At 41.9% G+C, this 19,711-nt stretch overlaps 1 pseudogene; it reads right to left on the bottom strand.

Annotated features, from left to right (window-relative positions):
- Positions 1-6,321: 6,321 nt before the first annotated feature.
- Positions 6,322-16,909, bottom strand: LOC133261611 (splicing factor 3B subunit 4-like; annotated as a pseudogene).
- Between the last annotated feature and the right edge of the window lie 2,802 nt (positions 16,910-19,711).

Here is a 19,711-nt window from a genome sequence, read left to right on the forward strand (position 1 = left end):
GTATCTGGGTCCTTCCCCAGTAGAAAAATGCTTCCTGGAAAGTTTTACAAGGAGTGGGCCTGAATTCCTCACGCAAGATCCCCGTAAACCTACTACCTTCAGCCTTCCTGCAGACCTGCTGGCTGGCCCACCTATAGAGACAAGCCTGTTTGTTGCTGAGGGCACTGCTCTTACTCAACTGCCCAGAAGCACTCTGTCCCCAAACAGACAGGGACAGTGTCTAGCTGCCAGCCTGAAACTGAGCAGCCCTACCAGGAGCTACTCAGAGAGCCTGGGAAGAGCCAGCATCAGTAGGCTTGAAGACCCACCCACCTCCCACTTTATGAAATAATCCTGAAACAAGCTGGGGGAGTTAGATGTAGTGAGAGGCATCTGGGCCAGGGGACATTGGACCCAAAGAGTGGGAGCAAGAAAAGGATTCTCCCTGTGGGGAAAGGCTGAACCCTACCTACAGGACCTCTGAGGAAGAGAAGCCAAAAAGCCCAGACTTCCTCTGGTGAATGCCCCCTCCGTGTGCTTAAACACATACATTCATAAACTCCTGACTTTTGCTTCTAAATGTATCTTTTTTTTCCATCTGTTTATGGTTGTGCTGGGTCTTTGTTACTGTGTGCTGGCTTTTCTCTAATTGCAGCGAGCAGGGGCTACTCTTTGGTTGTGGCGCATGAGCTTCTCATTGCGGTGGATTCTCTTCCTGGGGTGCACAAACTTCAGCTGCTCCGTAGCATCTGGGATCCTCTCGGACCAGGGTTCAAACCTGTCTACTGCACTGGCAGGCAGATTCTTTACCACTGAGCCACTGGGGAAGCCCTGTAAATGTATCTTGAATTGATCTCCTCTCCTCCATTTCTACCACTGCCCCACTCACCTCTCACCTGGACCACATTCGTAGTCCCCAGCAGGTCTCCCTGCCACAATCCTACCGATTCAGTCTACTCTGCTGTGGCTGTTCCCAACCCAGCCTTTTCTTCTGCCACACAAACCCTTGGCATTCCCTGAGCATGCCACCTCTTTTAGGACACTAAGCATTTGCACCTGCCATTCCTTCTGTTTGAAATATCCCTTGGTGAACTTATATTCATTTTTTTCAGTTAGTTTGTATTAGTTAAGCTCAGCTGCAAATGACCAAAAAAAAAGGAGAAAATGAATAGTTTAAATAAAATGGATTTCTATTTGTCTCTCATGTGAAACATAGACCAACTAAGCCTCCTTCTGTCTTGTTGCATTATCGTCTTCAACAAAAGCTCATGTCCAAGTTTCAGCTGCTTCAGCTCCAGCCAACAAGTCTACCTCCCAGCCAGCAGGAAGGACATGTTCCCTCCCTTTAAAGACACATCCCAGAAATTGTTCTTACCACTTTTAATGACATCCCATTGGTCAGAACATAGTCACGTGGCTATACTTAGCTGAAAAGGAGAATGGGAAATGTAGTCTTTATTCTGGATGGCTGTATTTCCAGCTGGGAAAGAGTTGTATTATTCAGGAAGAAGAGAAAAATGCTTTCAGGAGGACAAGAGTAGGTTCTGCTGCACAGCTCCAATATCACTCTAAATATCCTTACCCTCTTCTGCCCTCACCCATCTCTGGAGACGGACAATTCCATACTAACCATGGAACATTTTGTATATTCCTGGAGTATAGCACTTACTTGGAGAAGGAAACGGCAACCCACTCCAGTGTTCTTGCTTGGAGAATCCCAGGGACGGGGGAGCCTGGTGGGCTGCCATCTATGGGGTCGCACAGAGTCGGACACGACTGAAGCGACTTTGCAGCAGTAGCAGCAGCATAGCACTTACTATCCTGCAGTGCAATGATTTGTCGACATATATGGGATTTCTCTGAGTACAGGGATTTTGTCCAATTCATCTCCATGTCCTCCTCTTATGTTTGGCACATCACATAATACATAAAACTGGGTGATTGAATTCATTTATTCAATTGATTAAGGAGCTAGGGTTTAGTGATATTAAATGAGTGCCCATCATCACCCAGAAAAAGGTGCAGCCAGAATTGAAACCCAGGTGTTTATCCCTGATAGCTCAGGACAGCACGGGATGGGGCAGAAAGGGTAAGGAGACCAGGAGCTGGTTATAAAGGGCCTTGTGCAAGCGGTCACTAAAGGTTACGTGATGGAAAGATCACTCTGGAAACCTGGAGGACAGAAGGCATGGAGACTGTTTAGAGGCTGTTTTGAGTAACCTGAGAGATGATGAACCCTCTGAACTCAGGCATGGCAGTGAGGATTGGTAGGAGATAATATATTTGAAGGAACTGAAGTAGTGAACTGACAGTACCTGCTGACTGGTTGGATGAAAGAGGTGGAGAGGAAGGAATCCAGGTGTTTCCCAGGTTCTTGGGCAAGTAGGTAGATGACTGCATAACTTGTGTCCATTCAACAGATGAACAGGAATAGTTAAACAAAATATGCTATATACATGTATACAAGGGAATATTATTTAGCCTTAAAAGAGAATGAATTCTGGTACATGCTACAAAAATGGATGGATCTTGACAACACTATGCTAAGTGAAACAAGACAGACAAAAGGACAAATCTTGTGTGATCCCACTTATACATGGTGCCTAGAATAGCCGAACTCAGAGACAGAAAGTAGATCAGAGGTTATCAGGGACTGGGGGAGGGAGAAATTAACACACATACACCACTCTTCTTTAGATTTTATTCCCATATAGGTCATCACAGAGTATCGAGTAGAGTTCCTTGTGCTATACACTAGGTTTTTATTAGTTATCTATTTTACATATGGCAGTGTCTATGTGTCAATTACCACAATATTTTTTAAAAATCCTTTCTGGTAGTCTAGTGCTTTTTGCTGAGGCTATGCTATAAAAGGTGGCAAGAATACACAAAAGAACTATACAAAAAAAGATCCTGATGAAATTCCAGCTGAGCTATTTCAAATCCTAAAATATGATGCTGTAAAAATGCTGTAAAAAATATGCCACCAAATTTGGAAAATGCAGCAGTGACCACAGGACTGGAAAAGGTCAGTTTTCATTCCAATCCCATAGAAAGGCAATGCTAAAGAATATTCAAACTACTGCACAATTGCACTCATCTCACACACTAGCAAAGTAATATTGAAAATTCTCCAAGCGAGGCTTCAACAGTATGTGAATCGTGAACTTCCAGATTTCACTGGATTTAGAAAAGGCAGAGGAACCAGAGATCAAATTGCTACAATCCACTGGAGCATAGAAAAAGCAAGACAATTCCAGAAAAACATCTGCTTCATTCACTATGCCAAAGCCTTTGACTGTGGATCACAACAAACTGTGGAAAATTCTTAAAGAGATGGTAATACCAGACCACCTTTCCTGCCTCCTAAGAAATCTGTATGCAGGTCAAGAAGCAACAGTTAGAACCAGACATAGAACAACAGACTGGTTCAAAATTGAATGTGGACCACTGGAGAAGGGAATGGCAAACCACTTCAGTATTCTTGCCTTGAGAACCCCATGAACAGTATGAAAAGGCAAAATGAAAAGATACTGAAAGATGAACTTCCCAAGTCAGTAAGTGCCCAATATGCTACTGGAGATCAGTGCAGACATAACTCCAAAAAGAATGAAGGGATAGAGCCAAAGCAAAAACAATACCCAGTTGTGGATGTGACTTGTGATAGAAACAAGGTCCGATGCTGTAAAAAGCAACATTGCATAGGAATCTGGAGTGTTACATCCACAAATCAAGGCAAATTGGAAGTGGTCAAACAGGAGATGGCAAGAGTGAACGCCAACATTCTAGGAATCAGCGAACTAAAATGGACTGGAATGGGTGAATTTAACTCAGATGACCATTATATCTACTACTGTGGGCAGGAATCCCTTAGAAGAAATGGAGTAGCCATCATGATCAACAAAAGAGTCCGAAATGCAGTACTTGGATGCAATCTCAAAAACGACAGAATGATCTCTGTTCGTTTCCAAGGCAAACCATTCAGTATTACGGTAATCCAAGCCTATGCCCCAACCAGTAACGCTGAAGAAGCTGAAGTTGAACGGTTCTATGAAGACCTACAAGACCTTTTAGAACTAACACCCAAAAAAGATGTCCTTTTCATTATAGGGGACTGGAATGCAAAAGTAGGAAGTCAAGAAACACCTGAAGTAACAGGCAAATTTGGCCTTGGAATACACAATGAAGCAGGGCAAAGGCTAATAGAGTTTTGCCAAGAGAACGCACTGGTCATAGCAAACACTCTCTTCCAACAACACAAGAGAAGACTTTACACATGGACATCACCAGATGGTCAACACCGAAATCACATTGATTATATTCTTTTGCAGCCAAAGATGGAGAAGCTCTATATAGTCAGCAAAAACAAGACCAAGAACTGACCGTAACTCAGATAATGAAGTCCTTATTGCCAAATTTAGACTTAAATTGAAGAAAGTAGGGAAAACCACTACACCATTCAGGTATGACCTAAATCAAATCCCTTATGATTATACAGTAGAAGTGAGAAATAGATTTAAGGAACTAGATCTGATAGACAGAGTGCCTGATGAACTATGGACAGAGGTTCGTGACATTGTATAGGAGACAGGGATCAAGGCCATCCCCAAGAAGAAGAAATGCAAAAAAGTAAAATGGCTGTCTGAGGAGGCCTTACAAATAGCTGTGAAAAGAAGAGAAGTGAAAAGAAAGGAGAAAAGGAAAGATATAAGCATCTGAATGCAGAGTTCCAAAGAATAGCAAGAAGAGATAAGAAAGCCTTCTTCAGCGATTAATGCAAAGAAATAGAGGAAAACAATAGAATGGGAAAGACTAGAGATCTCTTTAAGAAAATTAGAGATACCTAGGGAACATTTCATGCAAAGATGGGCTCAATAAAGGAAAGAAATGGTATGGATCTAACAGAAGGAGAAGATATTAAGAAGAGGTGGCAAAAATACACATAAGAACGGCACAAAAAAGATCTTCACGACCGAGATACTCATGATGGTGTGATCACTCACCTAGAGCCAGACCTCCTGGAATGTGAAGTCAAGTGGGCCTTAGAAAGCATCACTACAAACAAAGCAAGTGGAGGTGTTGGAATTAAAGTTGAGCTCTTTCAGATCCTGAAAGATGATGCTGTGAAAGTGCTGCATTCAATATGCCAGCAAATTTGGAAAACTCAGCAGTGGCCACAGGACTGGAAAAGGTCAGCTTTCATTCCAATCCTAAAGAAAGGCCATGCCAAAGGATGTTCAAACTACCGCACAATTGCACTCATCTCACATGCTAGTAAAGTAATGCTCAAAATTCTCCAAGCCAGGCTTCAGCAATATGTGAACCATGAACTTCCCGATGTTCAAGCTGGTTTTAGAAAAGGCAGAGGAACCAGAGACCAAATTGTCAACATCCGCTGGATCATGGAAAAAGCAAGACAGTTCCAGAAAAACATCTATTTCTGCTTCATTGACTATGCCAAAGCCTTTGACCGTGTGGATCACAATAAACTGTGGAACATTCTGAAAGAGATGGGAATACCAGACCACCTGACCTGCCCCTTGAGAAACCTGTATGCAGGTCCGGAAGCAACAGTTAGAACTGGACATGGAACAACAGACTGGTTCCAAATAGGAAAAGGAGTTTGTCAAGGCTGTATATTGTCATCCTGCTTATTTAACTTATATGCAGAGTACATCATGAGAAACGCTGGACTGGAAGAAGCACAAGCTGGAATCAAGATTGCTGGGAGAAATATCAATAACCTTGATATGCAGATGACACCACACTTATGGCAGAAAGTGAAGAGGAACTAAAGAGCCTTTTGATGAAAGTGAAAGAGGAGAGTGAAAAAGTTGGCTTAAAGCTCAACATTCAGAAAACGAAGATCATTGCATCTGGTCCCATCACTTCATGGCAAATAGATGGGGAAACAGTGGAAACAGTGTCAGACTTTATTTTGGGAGGCTCCAAAATCACTGCAGATGGTGATTGCAGCCATGAAATTAAAAGGTGCTTACTCCTTGGAAGGAAAGTTATGACCAACCTAGATAGCATATTCAAAAGCAGAGACATTACTTTGCCAACAAAAGTCTGTCTAGTCAAGGCTATGGTTTTTCCAGTGGTCATGTATGGACATGAGAGTTGGACTTTGAAGAAAGTTGAGCGCCGAAGAATTGATGCTTTTGAACTGTGGTGTTGGAGAAGACTCTTGAGAGTCCCTTGGACTGCAAGGAGATCCAACCAGTCCATTCTAAAGGAGATCAGTCCTGGGTGTTCTATGGAAGGACTGATACTAAAGTTGAAACTCCAATACTTTTGGCCACCTCATGTGAAGAGTTGACTCATTGGAAAACACCCTGATTCTGGGAGGGATTGGGTGCAGGAGGAGAAGGGGATGAGTTTGGACAACTCAATGGACATGAGTTTGAGTAAACTCCGGGAGTTGGTGATGGACAGGGAGGCCTGGCGTGCTGCGATTCATGGGGTCGCAAAGAGTTGGACATGACTGAGCAACTGAACTAAACTGTACATCAAGGCTGTATATTGTCACCCTGCTTATTTCACTTCTATGCAGAGTACATCATGCACAATGTCTAGCTGGATGAAGCACAAACTGGAATCAAGATTGCCAGGAGAAATATCAGTAACATCAGATATGCGGATGACACCACTGTTGTGGCAGGAAGAAAAGAACTAATGAGCCTCTTGATGAAAGTGAAAGAGGAGAGAGAAAAAGTTGGCTTAAAACTCAACATTCAGAAAACGAAGATCATGGCATCCGGTCTCATCACTTCATGGCAAATAGATGGGGAAACAAAGGAAACAGTGAGAAACTATTTTCTTGGGCTCCAAAATCACTACAGATGGTGACTGCAGCCATGAAAGAAAGCAAAAGATGCTTGCTCCCTGGAAGAAAAGCTATGACCAACCTAGACAACATATTAAAAAGCTGAGACATTACTTTGCTGACAAAGGTCCATTTAGTCAAAGCTATGGTTTTTCCAGTAGCCATGTATGGATGTGAGAGTTGGGCCATAAAGAAAGCTGAGCACCAAAGAATTGATGCTTTTGAAATATGGTGTTGGAGAAGACTCTTGAGAGTCCCTTGGACTGCAAGGAGTCCCAACCAGTCCATCCTAAAGGAGATCAGTCCTGAATATTCCCTGAAAGGACTGATGCTGAAGCTGAAGCTCCAGTACTTTGGCCACCTGATATGAAGAACGGACTCATTGAAAAAGACCCTGATGCTGGGAAAGATTGAAGGCAGGAGGAGAAGCGGATGACAGAGGATGAGATGGTTGGATGGCATCACCAACTCAATGGAAATGTGTCTGAGCAAGCTCTGGGAGTTGGTGATAGACAGGGAAGGCTGGCATGCTGTAGTCTATGGGGTGACAAAGAGTTGGACACAACAGAGCGATTGAACTGACTGAAGCTATAAAGTATACACTTGATTGTCTGAATCATCATCATCACCACTGTTTCCAAGGTCTTTTATGTGGTGCAGAGGAGACACCTGGAACCACATTTCCCAGAATTCCCTTCTCTCTGTGGGCCTAGATAAGAGTCACCAGTGTAAGATGCAAGGGTAGAGACCATTATTCTTCACTGGTTGTTGCAGGCAGATACACAGCCAGACTTGGAGTTTAAAGCAGCTTCCAGATGACTTTTTCTTCTTTTTAAAAATTTTTTTGTTTATTTGTTTATTTATAGCTGTGCTGAGCCTTTGTTGCAGCTCATGGGCCCTTTGTTGCTGTGTACAGGCTTTCTCTAGTAACAGCGAGTAGGGGCTGCTCTCTAGTTGCGGTGCTCGGGTTTCTCAAGGCAGCGTCTTCTCTTGTTGCAGATTATGGGTTCCAAGGTGCCCAAGCTCAGTATTTGTGACGAACAGGCTTGAGGCATCTTAGTTCCCAGAACAGGGATCGATCCTGTGTTTCCTGCATTGGCAGACAGATTCTTAACCACTGGACCACCAGGATAGCCCCCTGGGTGACTTTCTTAAGAATCACTCTCATTGGCTTTGCAAACTAAGATAGTTAGGTGAGCTTCCCATTTGTAGGGGCTTCCCTGATAGCTCAGTTGGTAAAGAATCCACCTGCAATGCAGAAGACCCCAGTTTGATTCCTGGGTCGGGAATATCCACTGGAGAAGGGATAGGCTACCCTCTCCAGTATTCTTGGGCTTCCCTTGTGGCTCAGCTGGTAATGAATCCACCTGCAATGCAGGAGACCTGGGTTTGATCCCTGGGTTGGGAAGATCCCCTGGATAAGGGAAAAGGTACCCACTCCAGTATTCTGGCCTAAAGAATTCCATGGACTGTATAGTCCATGGGATCACAAAGAGTCGGACACAACTGAGCAACTTTCACTTTCCCATTTGTAGCCACTTACAGGTGAGTTTTTGAGAATCACTCCTTCTAGAACTAATTGAGATGGTCACTCCTTCAGCCCTTCCAACAGTTTTATCAACCTTTAATTTTCTACAATATAGTCTTTCACACTTGAAAAACTGAGTGGCTTCTGTTTTTCTGGCCAAACTAGAATAATACAGTACGTAGATGCAAGACACACCCATGCTTCCCTGTTTGATGATATTTTATAGTTTTAGTTTTTAAAATGTTTTGTTTGGTTGCAGGTATTTGTATATGTGTACATGTTAGGTGTACACATATGTGTGTGGAACCATTTTATTTTCTCTGTGTATTTGCAAAACACATAGGGCCAACATAGAAAAAAGTAAATAAATAAAACCTCTTGTGAAAAAAAATTACACTTAAAAAAGAAAGGCCTGCAAGGGATTAGTGCCTTAGCTCCTCAGTGTTATAGCAACTCTGATTGGTCCAAGGAAGTAAACAGACATTGGGAGGCTATAATAGGAGGAAAGACAATGAGAAATCACCGAGGGAGAAGGCCTCGAAGTGGGCCTCGAGGGGGAACTGGAGACCAGGAAGTGGGTCTGGGTGGAGGGAACGGCCCCCACTGGTAGCCATAGGGTGGAGGTCATGGAGGGCCAGTGTATCCATCCGTTAGGGGGCATCAGTAGAGGAGGTCCATGCATACCATGCGGAGGCATAGGACTGGGAGACCCACAGTAGAGCCAAACAGAGGCCCCTGGCGGGGGTGAGGCATGCTCATGAGAAGATGTCAAGGGTGACGCATCCCAGGTGGTGGTTGGGGTGATGGCTGCCCTCCAGAGCCAGGGGGCCCAGCATGGGGCTGTCCCAAGCCGTGAGGGCTATGGTGGACCAGCTGCATCTGAGACATCTCTAGATGGAGCATCCCACCCAGTGGGAATGGGTGAGGATGTGAGTGTCCGTGTCCAGGATGTCCAGCCCCTGGGGTTCCCGCTGATGGGGGACCATGTCCTCCAGCCCCAGGAGGCATAGGTGGGGGGGCATGACTGGGGATATCCTGAGTGGAAGGGCTCCAGGAGGCGGTACTGGGGGTGGGACAGAGCCAGAAGGAGGCATGCATGGAGGAGGAAGCCCAGACCTCAAAGATGATACCACAGGATTGGACGCAGAGGGTGGAGGTGGTGCATCGGCAAACAGCTGATGAGGGTCGTCAGCCTGGGAGAGTGGTTCTGTGCTGCCACAAGTCGTTCAGCTGCTGAGCCATGGCACTCGCCCTTGGAGTCCTTCTGTGTCCTCCCACAGTGATGGGGAGGTTATAGAGGTACTGCCCATTCATGGCTCAGTCGCTGGATCCAAAGCGTCGAATGAAACTGAACTAATAAAGGCATGACCTTCAGAGTTGCCTGTGTCAGGGTCCCACATAACCTTGGGAGTTTGCAAGATGAACCCATAGGCACTTAAAGTATCATAAAGCAACTTGTCATGGATCTCTGGGTCCAGGTTCCCAATGAAAATGTTGGCCCCCACATCCAAGTTTTTGCTGTGAGCTGATGCCTTCTTCACCTGTATTGGCTTCCCATAGAGTTTGATCATGTTCATAATGTTTATGGCTGAGTCAGCATCTTCCTCACCTAAGAATTCCACAAAGCCATAGCCTTGGTGCTGACCAGTGACTCTATCCTTTGGCATGTGGATGTTGACTACTGGCCTTGCCTGGAGAGAGAGTTCTCACAGCAGTGGTTTACTAACCTTCTCATCAAGGCCCTCCTTGTGGCATCCTTGGTTCCACTTAGACAGAGATTGGCCTAGTGGCCATGGTGGAAAAGCTCCCGCTGCCTCCCATTTCAATATTTTTTAAGTTTTTTAAAATATATAAACCACTTTTAAAGTCTTTATTGAATGTGATACAATATTGCTTCTGTTTTATATTTTGATTTTTTTGCCTGCAAGGCATGTGGGATTTTAGTTCCCTGACCAGGGATTGAACCAACATCCCTTGCATTGAAACATAAAATCTTAACCAGTGGACCAGCAGGGAAGTCCCTAGGAGCCATTTTAAATAATTGTATACGGAGTGACACTTCACACTAAATACTTCAACATACATCTCCTAAGAATAAGCACACTGGACATAAACAGAATACCACTATCACACTATGAAGGTTAACATAATTCTTCAATATCATCTCATGTACACCACATATCCAAGTTTTCCCAGTTCTCTCCAAATGGCTTTTATAGCTGTTTTCTCTCTGTCTTTTTTTAAAATTCAGGATCCGACACACTTCCTCAGGTTGTTATGTCTCTGTTATCTCTTTACATTAAGAACAGTATTCACCAGCCCAGACACGGACTTCTTTTGAAGAGTCCAGAGAAGATGATATGAATTTAACTAACTTCCTCATCATTAGATTCAGGTTAAACATTTTTGTTCAGGTCTTTGGATTCAAAACCCAATACCCTAAAAGCTCTTACTTATAGAAGAAAACAGCTAATACATGTGAATGGAATACTGTAATTTTTCTAAATTGCTATTTTGCAACCCTCAGGGAATATTTGATTCAGGCAAGGTTCATCAATAAATGCTAAAACCATTAAATGAAACATTATTGAGGAAAGGAATGCATACATGCCTTCCCCACAGATTATGTATCAATCACTAAACTTTACTTTTGTAGTGGGGAGAAATCTGGTGGGTTATCTTAAACAAGTGATCATATTTAACATCATCAAATAGTGGGACAAGCAGATTTTTTGATAATACAACAAGGAGAGTCAGATAACACTATGAAGTGTCTTAAACCAGATTATTTCCACAAAACTTGTTTGTTTCCTTGTCTTCACTGTTTTCCTGTTGCATAGCGTGTGTGTGCTTAGTCACTCTGTTGAGTCCGACTCTTTGTGATCCCATGAACTGCACCCTGCCAGGCTCCTCTGTCCATGGAATTCTCCAGGCAAGATACCGGAGTGGGTTGCCATTCCCTTCTCCAGGGGATCCTCCCAACCCAGGGACTGAACCCAGGCCTCCCATATTGCAGGCAGATTCTTTACTGTCTGAGCCACCAGGGCTAGCTGGGTTTCACAGACAGCTGCACTTTGGAAAAGAGTTAGCCATCTGTTTTTTTTTTTTTCTCCAGTCCAATAATTGACAACATAACCTGGATGTAGAGTTAAAAAAAAATTAATGTATATTTATAAAGATGAAAAGGTACCTTGTTCTTGGACTTCCTTGGCGGTACAGTGGATAAGAATCCATTTTGCAATGCAGGGGATACGGGTTCGATCCCTGATCCAGAGACATCCCACATGCGGTGGGGCAACTAAGTCCATATGCCACAACCACTGAGCCTGTGCTCTTGGAGCCCATGAATCGCAACAACTGAAGCCTGCATACCCTGGAGCCCATGCTTTATAGCAAGAGAAGCCACTACAGTGAGAAGCCCACACACCACCACGAGAGAGTAGTCCCTACTCTCTGCACCTAGAGCAAGGCTGCGTGCAGCAACCAAGACCCAGAGCAGCCAAAAATAAATAAAATAAAAATAAATAAATATTAAGAGGCATGAAGAACAGAGTTTGAAGACCCAATATACTCCTACTAGGATTTCTGCACAGGTAACAGAAACACTTTAGAACAGGCAATATTCAAAAGATGATGACTGAGAAATTTTGAAAATTGAAGAAAGTTGTGATCTGAATCATCATATATAAGAAGCATCCTGAGTCTTGAGTAGGATTAAAATTAAATGAAAACAAATACAAATCAAGACACAGTATAATGCATCTGCAGAATATCAAAGACAAAGTATCTTAAAACCAGCCAAAGAGAAAAGACTAATTATCTACAAATGAAAATTATTCAACTCTCAGCTGGCTTATCAGCAATATATTTTCAAGGGACTGAGGTAAATGAATGGCCAACTAAGAATCATACTCAAGTAAACCGTTATTCAAGGGTAACAGGTTAATTTCAGAGAAGGACTTTTATCACTGACAGATCTTCATTCAAAGAACTACTCAGGGACTTCCCTGGTGGCTCAGTGTAAGGAATCTGCCTGCCAATTCAGGAGACATGGGTTTGATCCCTGATCTGGCAAGATCCCACATGCCGCAGAGCAGCTAAGCCCATACGCCACAACTACTGAGCCGGTGCTCTGGAGCCCAAGAGCTACTACTACTGAGCCCACGCGCTGCAACTCCTGAAGCCCACTTGCCCTAAAGTCTGTGCTCCACAAAAAGAGAAGCCACCGCAATGAGAAACCAGTGCACCGCAACTAGAGAAAAGCCCACGCAGCAGTGAAGACCCAGACTAGCCATAAATAAATAAAAATGTTTTTAGAAAGAACTACTCAGGATCTGAAATGGAAACAGACCCAGAGAGAAGTGGGATACAGGTAACATGGAAGCAATAAACAATGAAATTAATAACTGTTTAGGTAAATTAAAAAAGCATTAGTGATTTTACATGTATTTATATAAATATGCATATGTATATATTTAAACATACATATAGTTAACCAACTTGAGATGAGTCTTTTATAACTAAAAATTGGCAAAATATTAGAAATTTCATATAGTTCAACATAACATAAAACATTTTTATGGGACTTCCCTGGTGGTTCAGCGGCTAACACTCTGTTCTCAATGCAGGAGGCCCAAGTTCGATTCCTGGTCAGGGAACTAGACCACACGCCGCAACTAAGACCTGGTGCAGTCAAATAAGTAAGTAAATGTATAAAATTTTTTAAAACATATTTTTATGAGTAGTTTTGTCTCTCTTATTAACTGTTGTATTTCTAGTGCTCAGAACACCTCTTGCCACATGGCAGGGAGCCTCAATAAATATTATCGATGAAGGGACTGCTTAAAAGGAGGTGTTGGAAACAACAAAGAAAATATTAGACCAAAGTAGTGTGGAAAGCGGGAAAGGAGAGGTCAAAGTGGAGAGGTCAAAGTGAAAGCTTTCTGCAGTCTTTGCATTATTCAGAAAAAAGATAAGAATATTGATTATCTTTAGACTTTGTTAAGTCAAACAGAAAGATTAAAATTTCAAGGACAACCCATTAAAGAATACAAAGAAGAGATAACTTTCAAACTAGCATATGGGAAAAAGAGGCTAAAGAACATCAGATTGACTTCCAGTAAAGGCTGATGGATTGATTACATGCATTAGTCTCTGCTCTTTTCTCAAATCCCAATAAAATGTCACAGAAGTGCACTTTAAAAAATAAAAGCATAAACCCACAAAGAGAATAAGAGACAAAAAAAGGAATTTTGGAAGCTGGAAGACCTGTAGATAGTCAGATGATAATAACTGAACACACCTGAGAAGATGGATTTTGAAGCAGCAGTGGAGAAAGTTCAGGAAATCCCCAGATCTGTATCACTAAACTCCTGAAAGCTCAGTCATTAGCAGCCACAGATTCTTTTCAGCTGGGTTACTGTCCTTCCCCCAAAGCAGCAGGAAGCCAGAGGTTTATTCTCTGGAAAGAGTGAAAGAGCAGGTCTCTGGCCTGGGGAAAACGAGATATTCTTGTGGCCAGGATTTCCATACCTAAAAACAGAGGATTTAAGTAAAACTTTATATATTGAGTTATAAGACTCCTCTCTCCACACACTATCCTTCCTTTTGGCCAAAATGTTGGCCTGTTTGGCTAAAGCTAAACAGAAAGGAGACTGGAACATTCTCCCTGTGTAATTAGACTAAGCCAATAAAATATTAATAGGCCTAAAGACACACTAGAGGGGTTTTGTGGTCAAGATGAAACACTATTAAGTAACCCATGGACTCAAGGCTTCACATCAGCTTCATTTTTTTCCTTCTAATTTACCATGAAATTTTTCTAACATATAGAAAACTTGAAAGAACAGTACAATGATCACCCTAATACTCTCCATCTAGGCCCAGTAATTGTTAACATTTTGCCATATTGACTTCCTCTCTCTATGAATGTATTTTATATGTATGCTTAACCCTTTGGAAGTTGCAGGTAGCATGTGCTTTTCCTGTAAACAACTTCAGCTTGCATATTCTAAAAATTAAGGACACTCTCCTACAAAGCCATGATACTCTTATCATACCTAGGAAAATTAATAATAATTCCATAATACCATTGGATATAAAGTCTATGCTCAAATTTTCCCATTTTTCATTTAATAAGCTTTTTATTATTGCTTTATTATTTTCTCAGTCAAGATCCAATTAAGGGGGCGGGGAGGGATAAATTAGGGTTTGGGGATTAACATACACATACCTATGCTATGCTATGCTATGCTAAGCCACTTCAGTCGTGTCCGACTCTGTGTGACCCCATAGACAGTAGCCTACCAGGCTCCCCCGTCCCTGGGATTCTCCAGGCAAGAACACTGGAGTGAGTTGCCATTTCCTTCTCCAATGCATGAAAGTGAAAAGTGAAAGTGAAGTCACTCAGTCGTGTCTGACTCTTAGCGACCCCATGGACTGTAGCCTACCAGGCTGCTCTGTCCATGGGATTTTCCAGGCAAGAGTACTGGAGTAGGGTGCCATTGCCTTCTCCGTACACATATCTACTATATGTAAAATAGATATCAAGGACCTACTGTCAACAGGGAACTCAACTCAATATTCTGTAATAATGTACATGGGGAAAAAATCTGAAAAAGCACGGATAAATGTATATATATAACTGAATCAGTTTGCTGTATACCTGAAACCGACACAATATTGGAAATCAACTATACTCTAATGTAAAATAAAAATTAAAAAAGAAGATTCAGTCAAGCTTCATGCATTGCCCCTGGTTGTCACTACTCTTTAGTCTTCACTAAATTATTCCCACATTTTAAAAAATGACGTTGACTATTTGAAAAGACCAAGCCAGTTGTCTTGTAGAATGTCTCATATTCTTAAACTGTCTGATGGTTTCTTTGTAGTGTCATTAACCTTGTTTCTCTATCTTCTGTATTTCCCATCAATTGGAATCCAACTAAAGACTCAGTTATGTTCAGGCTGTGTTTAAAGTATTTCTGACAAGAATGCGCTAAAGAGAAGGCAGGAACTTCACATTAGATCTCATCTGGAGAAACACAGTGTCCAGGCGTCCACTGTTAGTGATCCTGTTTCATCACTTGTCAAGATGGTGACTAGGAGGGCTCTTAGTTGTGAAGACATGCTGTTTTCCTTTGTCATTAACATATGATCCCTTGGCACTCTGTTGTTCCTTGGCAACCTGATGAATTAGCATACATTCAAGATCTTTCTTTGAAATGATTATTTCATTGGAGGAGCTGCAAAATGGTGACTTTCTACCATTTATTCTACATGTGTTAGCTGACATTCTATAAAGAAAAGCTCTCCCTTATCAATGGGGGTGAACTACAGTTCTTCCTGAACATCAGGGCAAATGCTTAACTATTTCCTTTGGTCAATTTATAGAAGAAAGTGAAAGTCACTCAGTCATGTCCGACTCTTTTCAAGCCCATGGACTATACAGTCCATGGACTTCTCCAGGCCAGAATACTGGAGTGGGTAGCTTTTCCCTTCTCCAGGGGATCTTCCCAATCCAGGGACTGAACCCAGGCCTCCCACACTGCAGGCGGATTCTTTACCAGCTGAGCCACAAGAGAAGCCCAAAGGAAATGTTTAAATATTCTCCTCAGTGGTGGTAAATTAAATTTTATCTTTATCTTTTGGTTGTCACTTTGGACTCAAGGAATTATTTTCTTTTTCAATTTTTGTGACAATTCACAGTCATTACAATACAGTAAAGCCACATTTGATGCTCAATCTCTTCTTAGAAATTTGGCTAGTGTGAGCCCTTTCAAGCTCCTCCTGTGTTCTTTTAACACATCCCATTTATAAGTCAGGGTTCTTTAGAGAAACAGGACCAATATCTAAAGAGATTTATTATCAGGGATGCTGAGAAATCCCACAATCTGCTATCTGTAAGCTGGAGATACAGGAAAGCTGGTCTAAACTCAAAGGTCCAAGAACCAAGGGAGCCAAGAGTATAAGCCCTGGGATGAACTCAAAATCCCAAGAAAAGGAGATAGAGGGGGGGTGCTGATTGTGTTAATCCCCAGTCCAGAGTCCAAAGGCCAGGAGCTCCAGTGTACAAGAGCTGGAGAAGGTTAAAGTTCCAGCTCAAGCAGAGAGATGGAATTTGCCCTTCCTCTGCTTTTTTGTTTTATTCATACCCTTCAGTGATTGGATGATGGAGTCTTCTCTGGTGGTCCAGTGGCTAAGACTCTGCGCTCCTAATGGGGGAGACCTGGTCTGGGATATTAGATCCCACATGCTGCAACTAAGATCAAAGCTCCTGAGTGCTACAACTAAGACTCAGTGCAGTCAAATAAATGCTTAAGTATTTTTTTTTAAAAGACTGGATGATGCCTACCCACATTGGAGAGGGAATCTTCTTTATTTACTCCACCAGGTCAAATGCTAGTCTCTTTCAGAGACAGCCCTACAGACGCATCCAGAAACAATGTTTACCAGCTATCTGAGCATTCTTCAGCCAGTCAGGTTGACACTTTGAATGCTTCCTTGATTTCTGATGCAACGAGATTTCCCAAGCTCACCTTGTCCTTAGTTTGCCCCAGGTCTGGATCAGCCATTTCTGCAAGGGACTTGGTTTGTTTTAGTGAAAAATGGTATTTATGAACCAGGTTCCAGTGCTTAGCATAGTGTGCTCATTGCCATTGGGTTGTCTTTGTTTGCAGACTCTTGTAGTTAATGAAAGGTATGTGATATAGGAAAAAATTGATGACTTCATATAGATATTTATAATTCAAGTTTTTAATTGCAGGATCTTTCTTTTAAAAGGTTGTTTTATTCCTTTTCTCTTATGCATTAATTTGCTTTAAGCTGTAATACACATAAATAGTTTCTTTTAGTTTATCATGTCTTTGGACGTTCCTTATTGGTAGAAATTTGATCTTTTGTCCTGCAAAATATTTTTCTTTTAGTTTATCAACATCTTTTGACGTTGCTTATTGGTAGAAATTTGATCTTTTGTCCTGCAAAATATTTTTATTTTTGTATAGTCAAATTAATCTTTTCATTCACTACTTTTGGATTTAAAGTCATAATTAGTGTGTCACTACTCTCAAGTTATAAAGTGAATCACTTGTCTTTTCTCTTTAGTACTTGTATGTACTTGTATGTATCTCTCATGCATTTGAAGTTTATTCATCTCATTTATCTTTCATGCTTTGGGAGTATATGGTATGAGGAATGAATCCAACTTTATCTTTTCCCAAGTAGCTATTTAGTTGTTTCAATGCTGTCTCCCCATTAATCAAGAGCTAATGTTTCTCACATACTACATTTCCATTTGTTCTTGGACCTACTTCTGGATTCATCAGTCTGTTCTATTTGTTTGCCTCTTCATATGCCAATACCAGACTGTTTGACTTTAGAACTTTGTAGTATGTTCTATGCGCTCTGTAAGAGTTTCCCACTTACAAGCAGACCATCAAGAATCATAGTACATCTAAAGAGAGTCTCTCATATGAAAAACGTGGGCCAAAATAAAAAGTAGAAAACAGCAATGTACAGAAAGAGAGTCTTTACAGGGAGAAGAAAAGAAAAAAGGAAAAATGCAGAGAGATGTAAGAAGAGATATTTTAACCATAAAACCAGAAAAGAGTTTTTCTTTCAATGACAATATGGATGGTCGGGGGGGAAAAATAGCTCTTGGAAATTTAAAAAATTACAGAAATAAAATAAATCAAAATAAACAAGCCAAAACACAATAGGAGGATTACAACATAAATAAAGTTGGTAAAGATGAAAATTTAGAATGTGAGAGAACCAATCCTGGAGCTGCAACTTTCAGACAATAAGAGTTCCAGTAAGAGACGGATTAAGGGAAACTATCAAAGAAGTTACTCAGGAAATTTTCTCTGAACCGAAGGAAATGAGTTGCTAAATTGAAAGGGCCCATTGAGTACTCTCATGCCTAGTGCAGGAATTGCAAACAGACCCACACCAGAGCATGACCACAAAGAGAAAGAGAAGATGTTATGGGACGCAAGTTCCTGGGCCTGACTCACAGTGAAGCCAAACAGATGGAAACGATGGAGTCTGGAGCAGCGGAAGATTTATCGCAAGAGCCAAGCTGAGAGAATGTGTGGCTCATGCTCAGAAACCTCAAAATCCCCAATGCTTTGGGGGGACAAGCTTTTAAAAGCAAAATAAGGGTTAGGGGCTGCAGGGTGTGACTTTCTTCTGATTGGTTGGTGGCAGGGTAACAAGGGCAGTGTTCCAGGAATCTCGTGCTCCGCCTGAAGTTACCATCCTCCACCTGGGAGCTGACTGTGACTCAGATCATGAGCTCCTTATTGCCAAATTCAGACTTAAATTGAAGAAAGTAGGGAAAACCACTAGACCATTCAGGTATGATCTAAATCAAATCCCTTATGACTATACAGTGGAAGTGACAAACAGATTCAAGGAATTAGATCTGATAGACAGAGTCCCTGAAGAACTATGGATGGAGGTTCATGACATGGTACAGGAGGCAGTGCTCAAGACCATCCCCAAGAAAAAGAAATTCAAAAAAGCAAAATGGTTGTCTGAGGAGGCCTTACAAATAGCTGAGAAGAGAAGCTAAAGGCAAAGGAGAAAAGGAAAGATATATCCATTTGAATGCAGATTTCCAGAGAATAGCAAGGAAAGATAAGAAAGCTTCCTCCATGATCAGTGCAAAGAAAAAGAGGGAAACAATAGAATGGAAAAGACTAGAGATGTCTTCAAGAAAATTAGAGATACCAAGGGAACATTTCATGCAAAGATGGGCACAGTAAAGGACAGAAACGGTATGGACCTAACAGAAGCAGAAGATATTAAGAAGAGGTGGCAAGAATACACAGAAGAACTATACAAAAAAGATCTTCATGACCCAGATAATCGTGATGGTGTGATCACTCACCTAGAGCCAGACATCCTGGAATGGGAAGTCAAATGGGCCTTAGGAAGCATCACTACGAACAAAGCTAGTGGAGGTGATGGAATTCCAGTTGAGCTATTCCAAATCCTGAAAGATGATGCTGTGAAAGTGCTGCACTCAATATGCCAGCAAATTTGGAAAACTCAGCAATGGCCACAGGATGGAAAAGGTCAGTTTTCATTCCAATCCCAAAGAAAGGCCATGCCAAAGGATGTTCAAACTACCACACAATTGCACTCATCTCACATGCTAGTAAAGTAATGCTCAAAATTCTCCAAGCCAGGCTTCAACAGTACATGAACTTCCAGATGTTCAAGCTGGATTTAGAAAAGGCAGAGGAACCAGAGATCAAATTGCCAATATCTGTTGGATTTTCAAAAAAGCAAGAGAGTTCCAGAAAAACATCTATTTCTGCTTTATTGACTATGCCAAAGCCTTTGACTGTGTGGATCACAACAAACTGTGG

Source organism: Bos javanicus, chromosome 15 (genome assembly GCF_032452875.1).
Source record: "Bos javanicus breed banteng chromosome 15, ARS-OSU_banteng_1.0, whole genome shotgun sequence".
Taxonomy (NCBI): domain Eukaryota; kingdom Metazoa; phylum Chordata; class Mammalia; order Artiodactyla; family Bovidae; genus Bos; species Bos javanicus.